The sequence below is a fragment of the Mus caroli genome, unplaced genomic scaffold (genome assembly GCF_978045245.1).
Source record: "Mus caroli unplaced genomic scaffold, Mus_caroli_1 scaffold_19, whole genome shotgun sequence".
Classification (NCBI taxonomy): Eukaryota; Metazoa; Chordata; class Mammalia; order Rodentia; family Muridae; genus Mus; species Mus caroli.
Genome location: NW_028227274.1, coordinates 37,941,807 through 37,959,156, shown reverse-complemented (window position 1 = coordinate 37,959,156; position 17,350 = coordinate 37,941,807). Strand labels below are relative to the sequence as shown.

Sequence of the window (17,350 nt, the reverse complement as noted above, 5' to 3'; positions counted from 1 at the left end):
TCAAAATATCTATTTACGTGTGAATTTCCCTAAAATCCCTGTTCATCCCTCCTAAAAATGTTTGCCTCCCAACAGGTACAGCTAAACCTTTTAAGTACCTTAAATATTACATATAACTCCCTTATGTTTCCCAACAGCTACTAAACCACCATCTTCCTAACATAGACATGGTGAAGTGTTCATTGTTGTAGTTCTAATGCATCACCCAAGGGATAGCACAGAAACTCAACAGCACGCAACATCTAATGACTGTAAAGAACCTGGATCGAACCATACCTGAAGCTAGTTTCTTCAATTATATTATCCATTACATTCCCTTTCTTATTTAAGCCAATGAGAGACTTTCTGTACCTATTGCCTAAGTCTTGACTCTTAAAATTAAGTTCTGCAATTTGCAAGCAGAGCAATATTTTTAGGTACATAGTTGGTGACTCCATAAATTTTGACAAATCCACAATCATGACATCAAAGAACATTAAGTTATGACCCCTAGTCTTCTGGTCTCTGAACATCCCAGGCCCCTGATCATATATTAGAGACTGGGTATTTCAATTCACCCACTTCACTGATGCCATAAAAAATATGGAGGCTTATGATATTATGATAATAGAAATACAATGAAACATTTTATATTCTATATATTTATATTATTTTTTTTAAAACATCCACTTTTGATTTCACTGTGTCTTATTCTCATAAAGAATAGGCATCATTATAAAAAAAACTAGTTTCTTGCCATTTCTAATATGGTCGAAGTAGAAATGAAACTATTTAAAAAGTCACCCCTTGACTTCTTCTGGAATGTCTATATTTTAAATGTATACATGATTTTTGCACATGACAACTTGTCAAATTTTTTCCAGGGGAAGTAAAACTATTTTTCTGTAAATCACAAGCCCAGAATACCTATCTCTTCCCCACTCATTCAAGTCACTTTCTACCCCAGGGCTGAGTGATCATTATACTTACATATCCATTAAATTAAATCAACAATCCAATTAGCCAAAAGCAATCATAATAGCAGCGATGCTAAAGCTATTCTCAGTTATTGCAAATAAATATCTTTTGTGCAACAGTGAAACTATTCAACATGAACCAGCCAGTGCCTGAAAATATCAGCAAGGATAAAGGCTTTTGGTCTGACAGGGGAAATTGAGAGGAGTATTTGTCACCTCCAGTCAGCAGAACCAGCCTCAGCTGCCTGAAAACAGGGTCATTCTTGTGCTAATAGGACTCAAAGAAGGTTGATTCCAATAAACTGGACTACATAAAAGTAACCACATCAGATCAGAGTTCATCTAACTTGGTCCATGGGAGAATGTTTAGAAATTAAATTTAATATTGAGAAAAAGAGGAAAGATAGGGAAAGGAAATGCAGAAAGGGTGTGGGTGTGAATGCATATTTTTCTGGAACATACTTATCTATTACCCTTAAGACAAGGTAACAAAACACTTTAGCCATAAGGCCTGATTAGACAATAAAAATGTATGTTCTAGCCCAGGAATTCTCTTTCCCAAAGAAGTCCCTCCAGTTACCAGATTCCAAAGGAACTTTGAGTCTTCTTAAAAGCCTTTTAACATCACCCAAACCCATATCTGATGGATCCCAGAGTACTCATGTGCAATCTTGCACTGCAGGGGAAGCCAGGGACCTGGCACTACTACAGCCTCCCAAAGCTGCTGGGAACATCATGCATTTAAGTGCCATCTGGGATTCTCCAGCCTCCAGGAAAACGGGAGTGTTACCTTCCATTTGTTCTGGTCACTATCACTCTTAAAAAAAAAAAAAAAAAAAATGGACAACCTAATTTTAATGCATCTTGTCACAGTACTACGCATCTCAATATTTCAAAAGGACATTAAATATTTTAGGATTTGGGCAAGATAATTCATAAAATAGCTACTAAAGTCTATATGTTATTTCAAGATCCTGGAAGAAGGTGGGATTGATGCAGCTCAGATAGAGCCAATATGAAATTTAGAAATTAAACACAGAAGTTCACTGTCTTCTTGGAAGCACTCAAACTACCTTTTTCCCCCAAACCATAGCTGAAGCAAGGGTATGAAATTGAGATAGAGGGAGCTGCAAGCACGGGGCTCTCCGCCATGGCACTCCTGAGGCATGCTCACAAAAATTAAGAAGTCATGAAAGATCTATCAAAGGTCAGTTCTGTAAGGTAATGTGTTCTGAGATCTTCCTAATTTTAGGGAACAAAAGTGCACCAAATACCCTGGTGCTTCAAACTAAATATGTTCACTTCTAATTTGTGAGGTTTCAATACTGGTTAGAGTCTTTTCCCTGAGCAAGAAAGTGGGTTCCAATTGATTGGACAGATGCGGAGAGAAAATAATTCCATTCAAAGAGAAGTCTAACTTAATAATATTAAAAAGAAGAGCACTCATTACCCTTTGGAGATTTACTAATTAATTGTTGGACCTAACGTTTGATAACACTTTGTTTTTTTAATAAGCTATTTCTGAAAATGAGGACTTCGGTGACAATTTTGATGTCTGGCACATAATGGAACTTTGATAAATGTCTTATGAATGAACAAATGTGCTAAAAACGCACATGCAGATATTTCAAGTTGAAAACATAGCAGAAAAGATCGTAGGCCCCAGTATCAGGCACCACAATTTGACAGCTCTGGGTTTTTTGGATAATTTATTTGAGATCTCTGAGAGTCATCTGAAAAATAAATAAACTAATGGTTCTTTTGACAGATTTTCCAAGAAAATTGAATGAAATCAGAGATGTAAAGAATGTCTCAGTCTGTAGTACAAAACACTCCATTCATTTATATATTTTGGCTATAGTGCAAGCCAGACCCCAATCTGCATAAACACTCCAACTAGAAATTTGACTGATAAGATAATGATTCTTCTACACATGTACTGTACAATCAATATTTACTGATGGCTCAAGTATTTCGTTAGGAAGAACACTCCAGATATAGCTGGACACAGTAGGAAAATATTCATTGAATATCTGGTAATGCTTCCTTGGCATTGGAGTGGAGAGTAACCATAAAAACAGAGAGCATCTGGCAGATAGCATGTGACCAGGGATATCTCTGGAAAGGAGTGTTCCAATGCAGGGACTTAAAAGTTAACAAGTAGATGAGTCCTCTAGTATAAAATTATACTTGAACTATTTAAAAGCAGGACAGGAAAACATTTGTATTTTCAATTAAACGCAGGGAATGTGGGAAAATCAGTTTTCTCAATGTCTACATCCAAATATTTGAGCATTTTACACCTTGGTAACATTAAGAACCAATCAGGGAGATGGTACGACTGAGATCTCCCAGCTCCCATGGAGCCCCCTCGGTGCCCAATTCTTATTGGTAAGAAGCAAGAGAGGAAAGACTACAAAATATGCCTCCTCCATGAAAAATTCAAGGCCAGCTGAGTGAGGCATGACTTAGCAAACTCACAAAGTGCTTATGCATTTTTAACGGAGGCATCTCTGTAATCTAGCCACACTTCAAACTCTCCACCTGCTAATGGCTGTGAGTACAATGCCGTACATTACAGAGGCAGCTGGGAGAGTTGGTGGTCCATGACTCTTCCATCAATGATGTAGGAGCCTGCCAGTCTGGGTGAGAGGTGGCCAGATTTAATTTATCAAGGCTGCTAAAAGACACTCTTGGTTTCACAGTTGAAAAGTCAATAATGAGCAAATTGATATTTTTTTCTAATCCCTCTCACCTCTGAAAATATATTGAATAGTAGAGATTAGGAATAGGCAGGTTGTGCAAGGTTCCAGGCCAAAAAAAAAAAAAAAAAAAAAAAAAAAGAGTCTTTAAGCTTGACAATCATTATTTTTTGCATAGGCCTTTCCACTCAAGGGCATTTGGTGTTATGTAGGCCCAGCTGGGATGTCTATTTAACAGGTCATATATATGAGCAAGAAAAGATAATTAAGCCATCCACACATCAGCCAAGAAAGCAGACACTCCACCAGTAACCTTAACAAGGAGAAGTCAATAAAAGATGACCAGACACAGAGCGGCAGGATAAAAGTGACACTTGACAGGATGGTGAGAAAGATAGGGGGCCACAACTACTGGCCTTATATCTGCAAGCACATATAGAAGAGTATGCAAATGCAAGGCCTAAAAACTTAAAAGGGGCATCTGCTGGAGGAGGGTCCAGATGTTCAAGGAAAGACTGTTGCACTGCTGGTGGAGGCCTGGCAGAAGACCTGACAGAGGACCTAACAGAGATACATGACCTAACGGCTCAAGGGCAAAGCAAAGCCAGATGTAGCTTGAAGCAAACTAAGGGGTCCTTCCCAGTTGCATGTCTCCGGCTTTCCTTCAGTGTCTCCTACTGACAAAATCTGACATGAAGACAACTAAGAGCATCAGTGGGCAATTGTTTACAGTGTAGCAATCCTGAATCTCTACCTTGGCATCACAAAGTGTAGCACAGAAAGGCACATTTGGAACAGTGAGAGTGCCTTTATAACCAGCACGGGGATGCTCTGGGAGATGAAAATGGATGAAAGACCCCTGTTGGCCAGTTATCATCTAATACGCAGAAGAGTTAGGACATGGCAATAAAAGAAAGCTGTTGTCTCTCTTCAGCTCCTGCCCTCTGTCCCCTTGTTTTACTTTAGGGTTTTCCAATTGTTCTCCCCTTACCTGCAACACACACTCTTCTGTTCTACACCTACTAAGCTCATATCATATCACATCACATCACATCACATCACATCACATCACATCACATCACATCACATTACATCATATCATCACAAGCTCCGCTGAAATAGAGCTTCACAACATGAATTCACCTAATTCCCCGGCACAATTTAAGCTCACCCTAATCTCTAGTGCCTGGCTTTATAACATCGTATATGTAGAATCTTGCCATTCTGTCTGTTTCTCTGTTCCTCATAGTCCCCCTTTGTGTGTGTGTGTGTGTGTGTGTGTGTGTGTGTGTACATGCACAATGTATACGTGTATTCTTCCAGGTATTGATTTAATGACTAGGCTGTGAGCTATATCAATGCCGTTCTGAATTCTACACTACACACCACACTAATACACACAAGTCAGGCTGTGATGATGTGCTGGTGTGTAGTAGTAGATGCTCAGTAAATGTCTACACACAGGACAAATGAATTCAACAGAAAACTGGTGGTTTATATATAAGGTATAAGGTATAGTTTAGAGATTTGTGTGTATGTGTATATGTGTGTGTGTATGTGTGTGTGTGTGTGTGTGTAACAATAACCAAAGGCCTTTGACTTATGAAGTGTTGGGAACTAAAAAAGGGGGGCCCTGGGGAAGAGGGGGAAGGAGAAGCCCACACCCCACCAGAGTTTTACCTATTCTCTGGTCTGTCAGGCATGGGAGAGCTGCCATACACTTTCCACTCAGCCCTGGGTGGGCATTCAAGCCTCTGACCCACTCTTCAGGGGTGGCCAAGGGGCAGCCCTACCTGGGAACCCTGGAGCTACTTTGCTAAATCCACCAGAGTTATAGAGAGTTGGATGAGGGAAGAGGTTCCCAACACTGATGAGAGTGAGTGCAGCAAATCTTGACTGGAGCACAGGAAGGCCTTCTAACAGGAGATTAGAAATGGCCTTTGATCCCAGCACTTGGGAGGCAGAGGCAGGTGGATTTCTGAGTTCGAGGCCAGCCTGGTCTACAAAGTGAGTTCCAGGACAGCCAGGGCTATACAGAGAAACCCTGTCTCGGAAACAAAACAGAAACGGCTCATTAGGAGAAAGCCTGTCCCATCCTCCAAGGGCAGTGCACTTGATGAGCAGTGACATTATATGGTTTTAGAGCTTTATTATAGAAAGGCAGGGGGAAAGAGAGAAGGTGGGGGGGGGAGGAAGGCTAGAGAGAAAGAGAGTAAGAGGGAGAGAGGAGAAGAGAGGAGAGAGGGGGTGAGAGTGAGGGGTAAGAGAAGAGCAGTGAGAAGTAAGAGAGCAAGGTGGGGTTGAACAGCCCCTTTTATGGTCTTTACTGTTGCTGGATAACTGGGAAGGAGTTTAGCCTGAAGATCAGAAGTTTGGGCCATTGCCTATGTGACTTCTAGCCATGCTTCTCTTGTGGAGGCTGTGGGGGGTGGTAACTTAGGCAGGGGCCAGAGTTCCAGGAGCATAAGGGAACACCTACCGTGTCATGAAGGTGAATTATGACCTCGGGGTTCAGACCTCAGATCAACTGGAGACCAGCCTGTAGCCCAATGCCCCACAGTGAAGGTCATTAGAAGAGGTACTATCAGGAGACATCATATGTAATCATGATAAAAAGTGGTTGGCTTGATGGAGATCAAATACCATGGCCTATCCAACAAGGTCAAAGTGCCCGATTTGTGTATGACTGTGTGTTTAATTTAACCATCATGCATAATCACTTAATATAAAAAACACTGCAGTATTAGAGAACTTACACAGAAATCAACTTTCGTAGCCATTCTATCTATGGCCTGTCCTGACATAACTTACCTAATTGATAATGTTCAGACACGGTTTTCTACCTCAGGTTTGGAACCTGTTAGGTTTTAGAGCAATGCAGTAATTTGAGAAAAGCTGGTAACCCTGAATTTGGATTCCCTGATCGAGTGCCTTGCTCTTTTAAGCAGCTTGTGATAACACAATTATTCTACTTTCAAGGACTCTTTGCTCTTTGATTGCCTTCGCCCTCATTTCATTTTAGCTTCCCTCTCCCCGCCTTTTCTTTTAGCTAAGGTCATACTTGATAACTCTAACCCCCAAAGTTATTATTCACACAAAATTTTGACCCATACCAACCTTTTTCCTAACATCCTCCACTCATCCTAGAGATTTGCTTCCATGCTTTTCTTCAACATTTTTTTTTGTGAACTAGAACATATCACCTGTGACCCAGCAAATGGCTTAATCAATACCTAGTCCAGAAAGAGAGGATTCATGGCCCTGGTGTGAATAGAGTTCCATGACATTATGACCACAGTGGGTGATGCAGGCCCAGTGTGTGAGTCAGCCTAGGTGGATGGATCTGAGCCCTCACTGGGACTGTTCTGCTGCAACATATGGGTCATAAATGCTGTATTCTGTGGGAGGTTGCCAAACTGGGAAAAAATGAGTCCAATAGCCATCTTTCTACACCAGCTGGGGAAGACATTTAGGGAGCAGAGAGCCAAGGGAGACAGGAAAAGCTGAGAAAGAGAGAGAAACATCCCAACACTTAGAATTTCAATTCGGCCCCAGGGACAGATTTATAATTTTATAGGCCTGAAAATTCTCTTTTTGCTTGATCTAGTAATTTCTGAAGCTTATAACAAGATTCTTGAATGCTCTATCAAACTCATATTAGTATACTTAATATCTATTAACTTTATCTATTTTATCACCCGAACATGTGCGTGCACACACAATCTCATTGCTAATGATTCAGAAGGTGAGAGATACTACTATTGCAAAGTGTCTTGACAATGAGTTGTTTCTCCTCTGGGTGGGATCTTGTTTACCTCATTATCCCTAACAAATCTGAATAACATTGAGAGCAACCAACTAAATCTGCATCACCATCTGTTTGCAAAGGAACTGTAGTCATGAACAAGGTCACAGCTACCCCTTCAAATCAATAAATAATAAAGAAATGTATCATCATCATCATCTAAAAATAAGTGATTGAGGACTCCATATGTGTCAGTTATTGAGCTCAACAGTTGCCATAATTTAGCTTTCATAGTAAGCCATTAAGTGATGCTAGTTTTCTTTGCACTTCATGAAGAAGAATGCAGCTTAAAGTAAAAGTTAACCCAATCTATACTTTTTAGCTTGAGAAATGGCGAGCGTTCAAACCAAATATTTTTAAAATACAATCTCTATGTGTGGTCTCTCTGTCTCCCCCCCCCACACACACACACACATACACACACATAAATTCTGCAAGATATATTTGTGTCAACAGGCTGAAAGGGTTAAGCTGTTGTCTCCCATGTTCATCCTAGCAATTGTACCTTCAACAATGGGCCTAAAACATACCTAACTTAGAATAACTTGAAAAGCCCCCCCCCCATGGTCTTATGTCTTTCATGCTTATATTTGTGTAAGAAATTTAAGCTCCTTCCTCTAGGTCACTTGAAATATTGGTACAGGACTACCTTAAACATAAATTATATTGGTCCCCTTGCTGATGTGTGGGGTAGATCATATTCTATCTCATGTATTGTCTTACTGAGGTTGCTCTGGTCACAAGCAATAGTGTTTGAAGTGTTCACTTATTAGTTCATGAAAAAGCCCTTTGTGACATAATAAAGAGATGATATTTGCTAATGCTGCTCAATAAATATTAGACAGCCAAGCACTACATGATATCTTCTTAAGATGGCGCATAAGACAATAGCACAATCATTTTGTGGACAAACGCAGACCTAAACTTCTGTTGTTTCTCATGTTTGAAAGAGTTAGCTTATGTTAGAGCTAGAGAACCCATGGATCTTCTGAGCAACACAGATAAAATAGAAGAACTGTCACAAAACATGCATGAGTCACACATCACTCTGAAGGAAGTCATCACTAAGTGGAGAACCTTGAGAGCAGGAGATTCTCTCATGAGAAGTCCAACAAGGAGAACATTCAGAGCTCAGATAGCCACAGAAATAGTTCAGGGTCAGCATCCCAAAAAGATGGGTAAGGACCTAAAGAGCACTGTGGGTATCTGCCTGGAGCCTAGAGAACGACCTGGGGCAACAGGCTCAGAGACAAGTTTGGTGTAGAACCCAGATTTAAACCATACCATAGATACCACAGGGGTGATGTGACCTGGGGACAAAATGTAGATAAATCAAATCCAAATGGAGAGTATTTTCCATTCAAATAGTCTACCTCCTGAATGGAAAAGAAAAAGAGAATAATGTTCTCTAGAAGAAACTGTTGTTCCTTATAGTGAAGATAACTGTACACAACTGAGTAATTTGAAAAATAATTATTTTAGTGGGACTGTATACCGGATGGAAAGAAGGAAGGAAGGAGAGACAGAGAGGGGGGGGGAGGGGAGGGGAGGGGAGGGGAGGGGAGGGGAGGGGGGAGGAGGGGAGGAGGGGAGGGAGAGGGGAGGGGGAGAGGGAGAGGGAGGGGGAGAGGGAGACAGAGAGGGAGGGGAAGGGAGGGGAGGAGGGGAGGGGAGGGGAGGAGGGGAGGAGGGGAGGAGGGGAGGAGGGGAGGAGGGGAGGAGGGGAGGAGGGGAGGGAAAGGGGAGGGGGAGGGGGAGGGGGAGAGGGGAGAGGGGAGAGGGGAGAGGGGAGAGGGGAGAGGGGAGAGGGGAGAGGGGAGAGGGGAGAGGGGAGAGGGGAGAGGGGAGAGGGGAGAGGGGAGAGGGGAGAGGGGAGGAGAAGAGAGGAGAGGAGAGGAGAAGAGAAGAGAAGAGAAGAGAAGAGAAGAGAAGAGAAGAGAAGAGAAGAGAAGAGAAGAGAAGAGAAGAGAAGAGAAGAGAAGAGAGCGATCTGATGATTACACTGACCTATATCAGTACAGCCTGTGGAGATGCTGAGTTCCATGCTGCCCTGTGTCCTGCATCATCTCACTGAATTCTCCAGTCTGTGGAGAGAGAAGGGGGCTACAATGCTTTTCTGCCTCAGTTATTCCTCCAGAGAACAACAGGCTGCTGTTCTGTCTGAATTTTCCCATAAAGAACATCAAATGTCCTCTTCTGAACTGTATGTATTCTTGACAGAAGAATAGTTCTCAGAAATATAGGGTGAATTAGCTTATCACAATTCTCAGGCTCCACAGAGACGGGAGCCTAGAAGTACATATTAATGGGAAATGACTAACAATTGTTATTTATTTTAAAACTGCTCACTGAATTACTAAGCTACGGGCATCTACCATATGTCCACTGTGATGCTAGGTAATGTGCAAATATTTTTATTTTATTCAGACACACTGAAAAGAATTTTCTTCTTAGCATTTGGTCTGCCTAGCTTCTTATCAAGTTTATCCTCTGCACTGCAGAGTGAGGGGCAGCTGGCTCTAAACATAAAAGTTTCCTGGAAAGCTCCTTCTCTGTCAAGACAATTGACTCTCTACATGCTATCCAATGTGTCCTGAGAGCAACATTTTCTAACTGTTCTGAAATAAATATGTATACCAATGTATTATATATGTATATGCATATATACATATATAATACATTATTATACACATATATGTAAGTGTATCTATATAAGTATACGAATAATATACACACACACACACACACACACACACACACATATATATATATATATATATATATATATATATATATATATATATACATACCACACACACATACACACATACATACATACATATATATTTGGTCCATGGCTGACAAAGCCACTAAGAGACAAGTCTAGAATTGGTTTGGTTATTTTAGCTTCAAGACCCCTGCCTATTTCTTCACCCCATTGTGCTGTTCCAGTGAAATGCTACCTTTTTGACAGGAAGCTATCCAACAGGCTCCTTTCCCCACTGACGATAAATTTATAAGAAGTCCAGTGAATACAGGCAAGGAGAACTGAGATGTACTTTCACTTTTCACCAAATGGGAAGAACACCTTATTTTTTACCAGGCTGTCTGATAACAGAATGATATAATGATATCTAATGATAACAGAAGAGAGAGCCTTGTAGAATTTAGCAGCTTTGCCTTAACCTGTGTCTTTGCTAATAGGATGGTATTCTTTTAATTAGGATTTCAGAATGGGCGAAAAGCAGGCTAAGCACCAGTTTCTCTATACAGCCACAATCTATCAAAACACCCTGTCACAATAATAGAGTGCTTTAAATGGAATCTTTACTACATGCCATGTGTTGTCTTATGTAGTCTCCTCATGGAGACCCACTTGAGATGTGCAGCAGACCTGGTGGATTTAATAGGTTTGGCCCCGTAGACTCATATGTTTGAGTGCTTGGCTGATGGGGAGTAGAACTAATAGGAGGTGTGCCCTTGTTAGAGTAGGTGTGGCCTTTTTAGAGGAGGTGTGTCACTATGGGAATAATAGAGTTTGAGAGCTCCTATGCTCAAGCTCTACCCAGTTGGAAGACAGTTCCTTCCTTGTTGCCTGCCTATCAAGAGGTAGATCCGCATCTTCTCTTTCTCCATGTCTGCCTGTGTTCTGCCATGATGATAATGGACTAAACCTCTGACAGTATAAGCCAGCTCCAACTAAATGTTGTCCATTATAAGAGTTGCCTTGGTCATGGTGTCTTCTCACAGCAATGAAGCCATAATTAAGACACCTAGAAAAGATACTTGGCTGTCTGTTGCTTTTCACAACTTATCTCACAGTTGCACAAAATGCAAAGTTCTAACATTGGCCATTTAGCTATGATTCAAGAAATGTAACCTACCATTTCTTCCTTGCTTAGTTCACTCAAACATCCTTTCAAGCAGTTTGACAGATGTGACCTGTGAGCAAATACAGCAAAGAAATGTGGCCAAAGTCATCAGTATTTTAATTTTCAGACTGGAGAGGACATAAAATAAACAATCTGACAAGTTATAGTGACAGGAGTGTTAGACTGAGAGTTATTTGAGTTCTTTCTACCTTACTTGGTATTGATAAATTTTGTTCTGCAATGAATAGATTGATGGGCATTCGAGTTGCTTCTCCATTCTACTTCCTACTTATTAAATACTTACTTTCCTCGCACTGATGATTAAACCCTTACTAATAGACTCTTAGCTTCAACATCCAAGAAATGAATGGGAAGGATATTTTTTAAAAAGAATGAAAACAAGAATTATAAAGAGAGAATGGACTTTTTGTGGCTGGACTTTTCACCCTATGCCCTTCCACTTTGGGCAGTCAGAGAATTTATGTTCTTTCTAAATAACATCTTGGTGAATAAATAAGAATTATTGAAAATGGAGGTTTAGTTTTAATTTCAAACTTCAAAGTTGTGGCTAAAAATGTCCTAGCAATTCAGAGTCCTTTCTGCTTCTCTAAAGAATGTGAGCATGGGCTCCAGAACTCACATCAAGCTGCTCAGAGCTGCCTGTAACTCTGGCATCTGGGAACGGCCTCCTCTGCCCTCAACTGTCATCTTCACACACAAGGGATACACTTACACAGACACATATATACATAAATAAAAAAGTAAATATCTTTTCAAACCTCCAGAGTCAGGCAAGATTTTGATCAGACTGCTGAAATTATAGTTATTGAAACATTCAGTTTAGACACATTGATAACCATGGCTCAAAGAGATGGGGATCTGAGCCTAATAAAAAGAGAAAGTTAGCAGTGTGCATAAGAAAAGGGACAGTGAATATCCAGAGACTAAACGACCCATTGTCAAACATGGCAGTACGTCTTTGCCAGCTCAACACTCATGAGGGGATGCAAAAGCATGTAATGACTGAGTGATTTAAAAAAGAATTATTTTAGTGGGACTATATACCCGATGGAAAGAGGTAAGAAAGGAGAGAGAGAGAGAGAGAGAGAGAGAGAGAGAGAGAGAGAGAGAGAGAGAGAGAGAGAGAGGAGGAGGAGGGGAGGGGAGGGGAGGGGAGGGGAGGGGAGGGGAGGGGAGGGGAGGGGAGGGGAGGGGAGGGGAGGGGAGGAAAGAGAAGAGAAGAGAAGAGAAGAGAAGAGAAGAGAAGAGAAGAGAAGAGAAGAGAAGAGAAGAGAAGAGAAGAGAAGAGAAGAGAAGAGAAGAAGAGAAGAGAAGAGCAATCTGATGATTACAGTATATCAGTACAGCCTGTGGAGATGCTGAGTTCCATGCTGCCCTGTGTCCTGCATCATCTCACTGAATTCTCCAGTCTGTGGAGAGAGAAGGGGGCTACAATGCTTTTCTACTTCAGTCATTCCTCCAGAGAACAACAAGCTGTTATTCTGTCTGAATTTTCCCATTATACCATTGCACCATTACAAGTTAAAAGACCAGCAAGAAGCAGCACTGCCTGGTGAGGCCAATGACCTACATTTGTGGAGCTCCTGGTGTCCGTGAGACACTGAGCCGCATGTTGCCCTTGTGTATGTACATCCTAGTGCCAGAATGAAGACTGAGATGGCAAATAAGAGAAATTAATACAAACAAATAAGGCAATACCAATAAAAGAGAAAAGCAGAGAAAGAAATTTGGTTATATATTTTTTTCATAGCTGGGACATAACACCTGGTACCAACAGTTTAGGGGAAGAATTTATTTCAGCTCAGGGTTTCATGGCAGAGAAAGCACAGCAACATTCATCATGCCAAAACCACCTTCCATCTATGGCAGCAGAAGGCCGGGGCAGCTTGTATAGCTCAGCTCTGTACCAGGAGACAGAGACCCCTACATTCTGGCTATAATCCTCTCACCATGTTCCTACAACCTACTACTTTATTTCTCCAAGGTAGACCCTCAAATCTAAAAGGTTCTATACCTTTCCAGAAAAATGTTATACACCATGGTGGTGTAGATGACTGAAAATTCAGACTCTCCTACCTAGGAGGTACTGTGCACAGTCACACATAGCTAATAGAAGCAGTCAGTTTCTAAGAAGCAGCTAAAATGCATGGTAGCATTTTAATACAAAATTCTAGGGGAAAAAGATGAAATTCTGGTGCTTGATGTGTCTTTAAGGAGCATAATCTTCTGGAAGGAAGTACCATTTGAATCTAGATAGGATAAACGAGTATGGGAGCCCACAAGTAGTTGTTAAATGAAGATGGTGTGGCAAAAGGGAGAGGAAGGTAGAGTTACAAACAGACCACGCAATCTTCTTAATGAGGACTAGGGGACCATTAAATAGATCAGATTCTCAATGTTTCAAATGAGAGAAGTACAGACAACTATAAGAAAGGAGATACAACTTAAGAGGCTCCTAAAATGACCAGGGTGAGAGAAAATAATAGAACCAGCTACTCGTTCTGAAAACGGAGAGCAGCTGCCTGCTTCCAGAGCTGCCGAGAAGGCATAGGTTACAGATATGGATGAGAGGGTGGAGACATAACAGAATGCTCCCGGTAGCTCCTTCATCCTGCTACTCTTGTTCTCTGAAGCATGAACCATGAAAGGAGAAGAGGTTTAGAGAGCAGTGGGAGAGGAAGATAATCAGTTCTATTTGCAAATTTGGGGAATGGCAGAACATCCCAAGAAAAAAATACTGTCGCAGGACCCTGTAAACATGACTTCAAACTGTCTCTTCTAATGCTTCTCCTTGGACTCCTAAGGACCCCTTTCTGTGGTGTGTACTGTCCATCCTTATGATAACACTATATTGTCCAAAACAGAAGATCTCAGAAAATTGAAGGCAAGATATGTGTGAGGGGGTGTGTAAACATCTAATACTACCCTTAGGCTAATCTTGTCTTTCATTAGATCATACATTTTAAGCTGCTCAAGATATAAAGAGAGCCTGGAAGCAAATCATAGTCATGTGACTTTAACAGATATTTTAGAGAGCCCCTACTTATCAGGGGATGAAAAAAATCATTTGTTTAACATTTAATAGATTATAGAAGCCTTTCTATTCCTTGTCCATTAATTCTCAGATCCATTCACAACTCATATTGGTTGATTTATTTGGGATATCCTATTGGAAATGGAGGTACAGTTGACCATGGGATATTCATGGTCCAGTATAAAAATAATAAATTTCAGGTAGTACTGGAAACTGTAGAGAAAATAGGTAAGTTGTAGTGATGCAGTGTAGTCAGTCAATGGTGTTGGTACTCAGATTTTATCTCCTGAGAAAGTGGCATTAGAGATGTGATCAAATGTCCAAAGTAAGCAACCTACAAAGATCATGTGAAAACCAAAGGAAGAGCAGATATAAAGGCATGAAGGAAAAGAAGGACAGCCTGAATGATTTGCAGTGTTCAAAAGACTAAGTGGTAGAAGATGAGGTTAAAGAGGGAGACATGAGTGAAATCATATAGGCCTCAGCAGCTGTGTCAGTGCACATGGTTTAAACCAGGGAAGAAGAAGGCTGGTCTTGCCAGGGGAATTGTGTGACTCAGCTTTGGTTATCATAAGCTTTCACTGGGTCATAACTAGAAGATGGATTATATGCAAGAAAGAATAGAAACTGTAAGAATGGAAGCTGCAAGGCCAATCCGAAAGCTATCACAGATGTCCAGTTAAGACAAGGGGATGGTTTTGAGGAATGAAATTTGTGAGCAGGAAATACTAAAATAGATGTCTTCTCTTCTTTTTACATATGAGGAAACTGGGGCTTCTGGACTGGCCACTCTGATTATATATTTATTTTGTGATTCTGGGAATGGCACCTAGGGCCTTCACATGGTAGGCAAATGCTGTAGCACTAAGCTCTAACTCCAGGCTCCAAGATCTGTTTTAACAGAAGATACTCCCCTGTCTCTAGTTCCTTCTTACAGAGCACTTGCCTGTTTTGTCCTGCTGCTGATCAGCACCTGTTGGGGTTGTCTGATTGACTTCAAACACTAGAGCCTGGAGTTTAGTTCTACAATCAGGAGTCATTACATTGTTTGTAAACAACAGAAGACTATGATAAATATGCATTCTGGATAATTGCTGCCTTCCCATGAGCCATCTTCACTTTCTCATTTCCATCATCCTGTCGCATCTCAATACCTGCCTGTGTGTTCCCTACAACAGAGCAAGAGAAAAATCACTGCAAATATATTGAAATGCAGGAAGACAGCCCTGTACCCTGATGAGATCTTATGAACAGGAGGCAAAAACTAGGAAAACATACAACCTTTCAGTATGTTCAGCTTTATTTCACCTCCTTGGTGTGTACATTAAGGTTTTATTCAGGGAACAGCATCTCTAACAGATGTCCATTACAGCCATGCCCCTGAAGCAGAATTAGCAAGCCAACAATAAAGTAAGTCCCTTTAGGATCTAAGAAATGTGTTTTCTTTTTTCCTCACTCTCCTCTCCTTCCCTCCTCCTGTTTTTTCCTCTCCTACAATCCTCTTTTTTTCTGTCTCTCTCTTTGCACTCCTCTAACACATGCACATGTGTGCACATACACACTTACATAAACACCACATACACACACACACACACACATGAACATACACACACATACACAGAGTATCTAGGAAACATCCTGGCCTGGCTATGGAAAAGCAGCCCTGATACCAACATTCTTGGAACAGAGCAAAACTCTTCATGCAGATATTAAACACCATAAATTCCCATATAGTGTACAACAGGCATTGTCTAACTCATGCAGCAGTACATAAGAAAGGCAGTTTTCTGTGTTCAAGCAATGGCAAAATGCATACTCTTCTGCTAGTGGCCGCTTGGGTGATGATGATCAATGATCTCCTAGACTTCAGCTTACTTGCCTTTGTAGGCAAATAGAATATCTGTACTTATTAGTACTTGCAATTGTAACTATACTGCGTTATTGCATATTCCACCTTTACAATGAAAGCAAATGGAATATCATACAAAATAGTCTTCCCACCTGATGATTAATCTTTATTATGAACATGATTAGACTTAGAATCCTCTATTTGACATATCCCTGGAAATATCTGTATTTTAGGGGTGTTTAAAGAAAGAGAGAACAGCCACTCTGAATGTTGGTGGTTATCAACTCTTGTGGTGGGGTCCTAAACTGTACAAGAAAGGAAAAAGAAAATTAACATAACACCAGAATTCATCTCTGCCTGCTCCCACTGCCATATCATCTTCACCGCGGTGGACATTTTACACAATGTGAGAAAACAAAATTTTTCTTGTTTTTGTTGGTTACTGTATCATGAACATGAGAAAGGTTACTCATGGGGGCTATCCAAACCTGTGGGAATCCAGATGATGCCACCAAGAGCCCCAGAAAGAGGTCATGATGCTGCAAAATGTGATGTTTGTCTTGAATAATCTAAGTCTTTCTTGGTCCAATCTTTCTTGGCTATACCTCTGCTCCTCCCTTTTAGAATGGAAAGCCTTGCACTGTGCCATTGTATATTGGCAATATGTAACTTCCCACCTGTGCCCAGAGACTGAGAGTTAACTGACTGCCTTGTGTCTCAAATGAGATTTTAGACTTTGGGCTTTAACAGTGTTAAAACTGTTACAATTTTCGGAATCTTCATAGATGAATGAAATGCATTTTATTTTCTGAGATGTTCATAAGTCTATAACGATAAGCTATAGAATGTTAATGTTTTCAAATGATGTATTAGGCTGTCATGTTGAAAAGGGATGGACTTTTGGTAGTTAATCTTTACTGTCAATCTGATTGGATTTGAAACCCCTCAGAGGCGTTTATCTGTGAAGAAGTTTCTAGAGAGCATTGACTGAGGAGGACCGATCCACTCTGAATGTTCTGAAGGTGAATGGAACCATTCTATGGGCTAGATTAGGGCTGAATTAAAGTAGGAAAAAAGAGAAAGCAAACAGACCTCCAGCATCCACCTCTCC

General features: G+C 40.8%; 1 protein-coding gene across 2 annotated transcripts in view; it reads right to left on the bottom strand.

Annotated features, from left to right (window-relative positions):
* The window catches only part of Kctd16 (potassium channel tetramerization domain containing 16), a 290,767-nt gene that overhangs the window by 17,220 nt on the left and 256,197 nt on the right, over window positions 1–17,350 (bottom strand). The window lies entirely within an intron of this gene.